This window comes from Sapajus apella, unplaced genomic scaffold (genome assembly GCF_009761245.1).
Source record: "Sapajus apella isolate SASKATOON/1434 unplaced genomic scaffold, GSC_monkey_1.0 scaffold32, whole genome shotgun sequence".
In the NCBI taxonomy this organism is placed as follows: Eukaryota; Metazoa; Chordata; class Mammalia; order Primates; family Cebidae; genus Sapajus; species Sapajus apella.
The window spans coordinates 13,648,216-13,657,299 of record NW_022436972.1 but is presented as its reverse complement, the minus strand read 5'-3'; the positions used below and the strand labels follow the sequence as shown (position 1 = coordinate 13,657,299).

At 42.6% G+C, this 9,084-nt stretch overlaps 1 long non-coding RNA gene across 1 annotated transcript in view; it reads left to right on the top strand.

The window, feature by feature from the left end:
• Positions 1 to 368: 368 nt before the first annotated feature.
• LOC116562350 overlaps positions 369 to 9,084 on the top strand; it is an 86,219-nt gene continuing 77,503 nt past the window's right edge. The window contains exon 1 of the long non-coding RNA XR_004273888.1: positions 369 to 2,465. This is a non-coding gene — a long non-coding RNA (uncharacterized LOC116562350). The remainder of the gene's footprint in view (positions 2,466 to 9,084) is intronic.

Genomic DNA, 9,084 nt, shown 5'->3' with positions numbered 1-9,084 from the left:
CTGTCTCAAAACTCATCCACAGACTTTATATTATTATATACCCCAATAAATATTGGATTAGGCGCAGTGGCTCATGCCTGTAATCCCAGCTACTCTGGAGGCTGAGGCAGGAGAATTTCTTGAACCTGGGAGGAGGAGGTTGTGGTGAGCCGAGATTGCACCACTGCGTTCCAGCCTGGGTAACAAGAGTGAAACTTAGTCTCAAAATATATAAGTTGAGTGAACTTAGATCACTCAGTTTCTTTGATTCTTTAATTCTTATTAGTAAAACAGAGAGTTTTGACAAGACTGTTATCTCTTAATTTGGGATAAAAGATAAATAATCCTTTTTATTATCCATCCTTCTCCCATTCTTTTTTTAAATTTAGAAAACTTTTTCAGTAGAATATATTGAATTTAAGTGACTTTTATTGATTTTTGATTTTTTTCAAAAATTAGAGACATTTTAAATAGCCAGTGTAAACTTGGCTGAACATTAGAATAATATAATGAAAGAACAGAGGTGCTTTAATTTGGCCATCACCATTTTGGGTAAATACATGATTTCTATGACAAGTTTTCAAATGTTGCTTATGCTAGTCTAGAAGTCTTTGAAATTCCAGGTAGGTAACTGAGAAACTAAATCATCATCATGATCCATTTTACATATAAAATTCAAGTCTATGTCTCTCTGTTAATTGGGCATCTCCTACTTGATTGAGAAAGAAACTGAGGTCCATTTCATTCAATGAGTAATGCCCCAGAACTTCATAATGAATACATTGTAGACTTCCAAGTTCCCATTCCCGCTCTACAGTTTCTGGACTTCAATATGTAACCAGGATTTATTTCGAAATGGAGACAATTGTGAGTGCTGATGCAAACATTAGTAAAACAATTACTGTAAAATGGTTATCCATAAGAGATAAAGTAATACTTTAAAAGTTAAGAAGGAAATATGCAAAGACATTTAACCACGAGACCCGATCAGATCGTTCCATCAACGTGTCCATTTCAGTCTTGCTGTTTACATTTCTTCATACTGAAGGCCTTCATGGATGCCACAGTGGAGCGACTCTTCCCTCCTCTTGCCATCATCACCCTCCCCAGGAGTTGGAAGGGATGAGCTCTATTTCCAGGTTCAGCCGTGTGATCATAGATGGCGGCTGTGTGGTCTTGGAGCTTCAGTCGTATCATCTGCAAAGTTGGGACAAAGCTTTCCTATACATTTTACAGAACTGCCTGGTTCAAACAAAGCAACGTGTGTAAAAGATCTTATTTAATTACTTATCAAAGGTTAGTACACCATGGAAATCTGAGAGGCTTCAGTTAGACCCAGCAGTTTCTTAGAAGTTCAAAGAGTTATGTAATTAAAAGATGGTTAATAAATGATTAATTTGGCAAAATATTTGAGGTAGTGTTTTACTTTCCCAAAGCGATCACATCGGTTATTTCTGTTTTCTCCTGATAACAAGATTGGCCAAGCAGTAAGGTGGCACAGACATAATATTCATTTCCTTTGTTTTTTAACCAGCTAGTAAAACGTAAGGAAACACTTATTGGGGCGTGTGCACCTGGTGTCAATTTTTTCTCTCAACATTTTATGAAATTTTCAAATAAGTAGAAAAGTTGTAAGACTCTACCAAGAACACCTTCAAACCCAACCACCATCTAAATCCTACCACTACGATTTTGCTGCTTGCTTTATTGCCAGTCTGCCCGTGTATCTATCCTCCCATCCATCCATCCATTCATCCCTCTTACTTTTGGGATACATTTCAAGGTAGCTCGCAGGCATCAGTAAACTTCCTTTAACTGGTGAAACAGCACGGATATCATTAACTGGAGTTTGACATCTTCTAGGAGTATTTTTTTCCTGTTTATGTAAATGGGGTCTAATTTCATGTCATAAAAGCTGTGGCATAGTATGCTATTTTGTGTGTGTGCTTTTTTGCTACTGGAGTGATGAAGCTCTTTTCCAACTAATTCTCATGCAGAAGCTGGCATGTGAAACAGGTACAAGCAGAGCTTCTCTGGATGAAAAGGAAATGGGTGCGGAGTGCCAGCTCCTGAGCCCCTCTCTCCTTCCCTAGTCACCCCTGAGGCTTCTCACAGAACATCTCAGCTGCCATGAACTATTAACATTGGGTGCACTTCTTAACCTCATGAACTTCAGTGTGATCATCTATAAAAGAGGGCTTTGGAAATAGCTGTTTTCTCAGGCCCTTTTGAAGCTGTGCTCTTCTCCCATTCCAGTGATGTTAAAATATTGAAAATTTTGTAGACTTTTACCTTCACAAATCTTGCAGCAGAAAGTTTTCTCTTGTTTTAATTAGCTCAATGCAAGAAGCCACATTTAAGACTGTGCATCTGAATGCCTGAAGTAAAAACCACAGTCACAAGGGATGTGTGTGGAATGGAAGAAAACTGGAAAAACAAGAACCTGACCTGAATGGATGGCCAAATACTGCAGCTGCCCATGCAGGGTAAGCCTGTCAACGTGGTGTGCACACCACCCTGCCCATCTTCAGGGGCTTTGCCAAGTCACAACTGAGAGCACCTCTCAAGAATTTTGGTGTCCTGCCAAGAGTGAAGTTCACTTGGGTACTTACATTCTCCTGGTACCTGCTTGAGACACGATGCTTTTGCATGTGTGGGGGGGATACATCCTTCACTACCTGGAGGTGGGGGAAGAAGGCTGCGTCACTACCTGGCGGCTCAGTCAGGCTGGGCAGCAGCATGGGCATGTGGGTGAGTCTTAGGTGGGAGCTGAGGCTAGGGCCAGGTTGAGATGGAATCAGATGAGGCAGAGGGTAAGTATGTTTGAGGAAAGGAGCAGGGCTTAGAGCCATAGTAATACCATCTCGTTATCCAGAGATGAGAGGAGAGGGAAGGCAAAGTTGAGTCCGGGATTGAGTTGCAAAGCAAGAACTAGAAAAGTGGGCCCAGGCCTGTGCTCTGAACAGTCTTGGGTACCCAGAGGTCATTCTTACTGGATAGTAAGTGCTGTACTAGAAGCCCTGTGAGGATAGGAGTGTGCCCAGAGCCCAGAAAGCTGAATGGTAGGCTGTAGACAGATGCTCAATAAGTGTTTATTGAAGGAAAAAAAAAAAAGGACGAAAGGAAGGAAAGGGAGAAGAGGAGGGAAAAAAGAAGATGGGATGGGTGGGTTTATCTGAATTGTAGTTGGTCGGGACAGGCATCTAGCACCATTGCTAACAGTACAGTGAGATTGTCCTAGAGAACTTAAATCTAACCTTTCCACCAATGACCACTGCTTCAAACATATTTTGACCCTGACTCACAGTAAAATTAGGCTTTACATCATGACCTGTACATACATGAAATAAACAACAAGCACCCCCCCTTTTTTTTTTGATGGAGTTTTGCTCTTGTTACCCAGGCTGGAGTGCAATGATGTGATCTTGGCTCACTGCAACCTCTGTCTCCTGGGTTTCAGCGATTCTCCTGCCTCAGCCTTCCAAGTAGCTGGTATAGCAGACATGTGCCACCACGCCCAGCTGGTTTTTTGTATTTTTAGTAGAGATGGGGTTTCTCCATGTTGGTCAGGCTGGCCTCGAACTCCCAACCTCGGGTGATCCACCCTACTCAGCCTCCCAAATTGCTGGGATTATAGGCGTAAGCCACCATGCCTGGCCTGAGCAAGCCTTTTAAAATGTGAGGCATTCCAATAATTTCCATCCCATCTGTGATGGTTAATATTGAGTGCCATCTTGATTGGATTGAAGGTGTAAAGTATTGATCCTGGGTGTATCTGTGAGGGTGTTGCCAAAGGAGATTAACATTTGAGTCAGTGGCCTGGGAAAGGCAGACTCACCCTCAATCTGGGTGGGCACCATCTAATCAGCTACCGTCATGGCTAGAATATAAAGCAGGCAGCAAAACATGAAAAGACTAGACTGGCCTAGCCTCCCAGCCTACATCTTTCTCCCATGCTGGTTGCTTCCTGCCCTTGAACATTGGACTCCAAGTTCTTCAGTTTTGGGACTCCGACTGGCTCTCCTTACTCCTCAGCTTGCAGATGGCCTATCATGGGACCTTGTAATTGTGTGAGTTAATACTTAATAACTCCCCTTTACACACACACACACACACACACACACACACACACACACACACACACATAAAAAAAGGGGAATTTATTAAGTATACCTCACACACAACATATACATATAAAGGGGATATATGTATATACATCTCCATCCTATTAGTTCTGTCCCTCTAGAGAACCCTGACTAATACAGATTTTGGTGCCAGGAATGGTTCTAGAGGAACAGAATATCAAGGATGGAGTTCTTTCATTGGTTTTGCGTTTTCTGGAGTTGGCTGCTTAATATGATTAGGTCAAAAACGCTAAGACCTCTGTACTTCTAATAGTATGGAGAACACTGACAGTCCTTGGCATGAACTGTTCAGAGAGTTATGCAAGATAAATGCATTTGACACTTGTGAGCGGCAAGGAGTTTAGGGACTCTATACAAAGTACCTTTGACCATATGTGGAGAACCAAGAAATATAATGAAGCTGGTAGGCTGCTCCTAAGTTCAGTGGACAAAGTGATGAGAAAATGATGAACCCTGGGTTTCTAACTCCCAGCTTCAGAAGTAGATATTGAGCCTCAAATCTGCTAAGATTGCCCTGAGTGAGAGTCTTATCTCCTATGGAGAAAGAGCTGAAATTGCAGAAAAACAGACAAGCTCTTATCATGTGAGTGACTCATCTGCAATGAAAGGTGCATGCACAGCCTCGCCAGGTACCTACTGTTAAAGTGAGGACATTGACCGGAAATAGTGGGACCCTGTAACTTGGAATGGGGATGCATGGGAGGGCTCTGATGAAGCTGGGGACACTTAGTTTGTAAACTCTGATGAAACATTTTTGCCAGAGGAAACAGCTTCTGCTCTTCTGTCAGTTTGCTGAGAATGATGGTTTCCAGGTTCATCCATGTCCCTACAAAGGACACAAACTCATCGTTTTTGATGGCTGCATAATATTCCATGGTGTATATGTGCCACATTTTCCCTATCTATTCTATCGTCGATGGGCATTTGGGTTGGTTCCAGATCTTTGCTATTGTAAACAGTGCTGCAATGAACATTCATGTGCACATGTCCTTATAGTGCAGAAGACCAAACACCGCATGTTCTCACTCATAGGCGGGTGTTGAACAATGAGAACACATGGACACAGGGAGGGGAGCACTAGACCCTGGGGTCAGTTGGGGGGAAATAGGGGAGGGACGGTGGGGGGTGGGGAGCTGGGGAGAGATAGCAAGGGGAGAGATGCCAGATGTAGGTGATGGGGAGGAAGGCAGCAAATCACACTGCCACGTGTGTACCTATGCAACAATCTTGCGTGTTCTTCACATGTACCCCAAAACCTAAAATGCAATAAAACAAATAAATGGGGAAAAAAAAACAAAAAAAAAACCAGCTTCCCCATCCCCAGTGGTGACAACATCCCCTCCCTGCCCGACCCATGCTGCCATCAACCTTCCCACCTTTGTCTGAGGAGATAAACCCTGAACTGCCTGAGGCAACAGTGATGGCCTCCCCTGAGGCAGTTGCCAGGCAAGATAATGTTAATTCTCCTCAGGAGCCACCCCCACACCTCTGTTTGCTTCTAGACCTATAACTCAACTAAAGTCCCGGCAGGCCCCTGGAGGTGAGGTTGAGAGTGTGACCCATGAGAAGGTACACTACACTTGAAAATAATTGCTTGATTTTTCTAATTTATATAAGCAGAAATCTGGAGAACAGGCATGGTGATGGATATTAAGGGTATGGGATAATGGTGGAAGGAACATGGAGTGGTTAAGGCTGAATTTATTGACTTGGGCCCACTAAGTAGGGACTCTGCATTTAATGTTGTAGCTCAGAGAGTTAAAAAAGGTTCTAATAGTTTATTTGCTTGGTTAGCTGAAATATGGATTAAAAGATGGCCCACTAGCTGTCCCTCTAGAGAACCCTGACTAATATACTATCCCATCCCATCCCATCCCATCCTGTCCCGTCCTGTCCCTTCCCATCCTGTCCCATCCCATCCCACCCCATCCCATCCCCAAAATACTGGCTTGTAACCCAAAGATTGGAAAACTCTAGATCCAGTTCCTTTTATCTCTTCTGGGACTTTATTTTTGTAATGATCACTTTCCCTTCCAGAACTCTTAATCTCTCTTCTGTATGGAAGTTAATCCTCTCTTCCTGTCAACATAATCAGGTTCATCCTATTTTATAAAAAGCAAATGCAATTCTTCACTTGACTTTTTCCCTTTCTAGTGACAGCTCTTCATAACACCTTCCTTTGTAGGAATAGCTTTCCCATAAGTGATCTGCTCCTGCTGCTGCTTTTGTATTCAGGCTTTTCTTCCTCACCCCCTGCATCTTCCTTAACCTGCAGGGTTATCTTCCTCTACCGTTTTCTCTGCAAGGATTGTAATGGCCTTTGGCTGTGCCTTTTATTCTTCCTCCTCCTTATTTTTCTCCTCCTCCTCCTCTTCTTAAGTCCAACCCTTCTTGATTGTGGATATTTTTGAACCCTATTTTCTTAATAAGCATCTCTTTGATTTATTTTTATACATGTGTGCATTCATTTATTTTGTCAGCCATTCACCATTGGCTTAAGAAACATTTCAATCAATAAAATATGGGACTAGATGCTGAAGGGATAATGAAGATGAATAAGATGCATAATTTCTTCCCTCAAGCACCTTAAAGTATATGAAAGGACCTGGATTTACTCAGCTAAATGACCAGTGCTACAGGCTGGAGGGCCACTTGGATGGCCACTTGGATGGTGGACTGTGGTTAAGAACTCAGGCTTTGGAGCTGGATAGATCTGGATACAAGTTTTGCCTCTGTCAGTTTCTAGTCCTCTGATGTAAAGCAAATAATCTCCCCTCTCTAAATGTCAGTTTCCCCTTCTGCCAAATGCTGATTGATATTCATGATACCCACCCATAGGAATGTGAAGATTACATTAGCTCATTGAACGCTCATCAGATTCCTATGAGGTAGATACTATCATTAATTCCATTCTATAGATGAGGAAATTTAGGCTTAGGGAGACTGTCCTGTCTCTAAGTAGCAGACCTGAGATATGAACTCAGGCATTCTGACTCAAGAACCTGTGACCTCAACCACAAAAATACCTTACTCCCTGGTCTCTTAGAATCCAGGCTCTAAGAGACCAGAGTCCTTACTGAGTCAGGACTGGAACCTAGTATTATCAGTATTTGCAAAACTTATCAGGCACTGAGAGGCTGATTAAAAAGCCAGAAGACGACTTTATTAATTTACTGTTCAAGAGATGAGACTGTGCATCTGCACACAATACATTCTGTCGTGCAGATAAGAACATCAAAAAACAGTGATAACTACAATCACCTGGGCGTATGCCATGTTCAGGGCAATTTACACATATAGGCTCATCTTATCTCACAACCCTCTAAAGTTGACTTTGTTAGCCCAGCTTCACCGATGGGAAGATTTTTTAGAGTGCATAGTAAAAACTCAAAACATTTAGCTGCTACTGGCATAACGATTATTACTAACAGGAGAACTAGGAGCAGTAGTGATGATGTTTAGGAATGTTCCCAGTAGTTTTTACTGGTAAATACCAGAGGCAGGCTAGAAATGAACCCAGGTCTATCTGATTCCAGAGATGGCATTTTTCATTATTGAACCTTATGAAAGTCTGGAGTCAAGGCAGCAGCAGACAAAAGGGATCAAGTTTTCCCGTGGAATATTTCATCTCATCTGAATTGCTTCTATTCCAAAAAAACTATGTCTAGCAAAGAACAAGCTTTGCTGGCAATCAGCGACATAATGGTGGGATTCCTTGGATGACAGCAAATGAAGATGGATGGAGTGATCCTGATGGATTCTTTTCTCAATCAACTATCCAAGTTTGACTGATTTGATGCCAGTCAAATCACACTATGATTGAGTGGGTTAAAGCTTTTTTTTTTTTTTTTTTTTTTTTTTTTTGAGGCACAGTCTCGCTTTGTTACCCAGACTGGAGTGCAGTGGTGCCACCTTGGCTCACTGCAACCTCCGCCTCCTGGGTTCAAGCGATTCTCATGCCTCAGCTTCCTGAGTAGCTGGGATTACAGGCATGTACCACCACGCCTGGCTAATTTTTGTATTTTTAGTAGAGACGGGTTTCACCATGTTGGCCAGGTTGGTCTTGTACTCCCGGCTTCAAGTGATCCTCCCGCCTTGGCCTCCCAAAGTGCTGGGATTATAGGCATGAGCCACTATGCCCAGTCTAAAGCTTTCTTTACCAGGCTTAAATCCAGAACTTTCCTTTTGTGAAGGTGCCCTGATCCTCTTGACTGGATTCAGAACATATTATTATATTATTTTCAATAATTTTTATTTTAAGTTCTGGGGTACACGTGCAGGATGTACAGGTTTCTTACATAGGTAAATATGTGCCATGGTGGTTTGCTGCACAGATCCACCCATCACCTATGTATTAAGCCCAGCTTCCATTAGCTATTCTTCCTGATGCTCTCCCTTCCCCCAACCCCCTGACAGGCTCCAGTGTGTGTTGTTCCTCCCCATGTGTCTATGTGTTCTCATCGTAGAACATATGACTCTCTTATCCTATTATTCTCTTCTCTTACCTGGATCTTTTATGGTGTCTCTTACAACAAGGTACTTCTTCGGCGGGCTCAGGTATGATGATATACGTGGGGTCTTACAGGAAGTCTCATGTTGACCCAGGCCCCTGTCTCTGGGTTGGAGGAGTAGTTTGAGGAACACTTACTTCAATGTGAAGAGAGACTTTGTGATGGCAAAGTGGAAAGAGCTTCACAGTTGATTTTGAGGTGCTTGGGGTCTATGGTGAGTCAGTGTATAAGCAGGAGAGGCATAAGAGAACACTGGTATTGGAGCTTAGCTATTGGAAAAATGATGGTAAGACAGCAGCAGCTGAGAAGAGAGGAGCAGAAAGAAATAATTTCATGCTGCTTTTCTGGAGAAGGTGTAGAGGCTGGTTATAAGAGGACATATAGGGGAGATCACGTCAGCTTCAGACACTATGGATTTGGAATGTGGCTGGAACTTATTTTACTTGGAT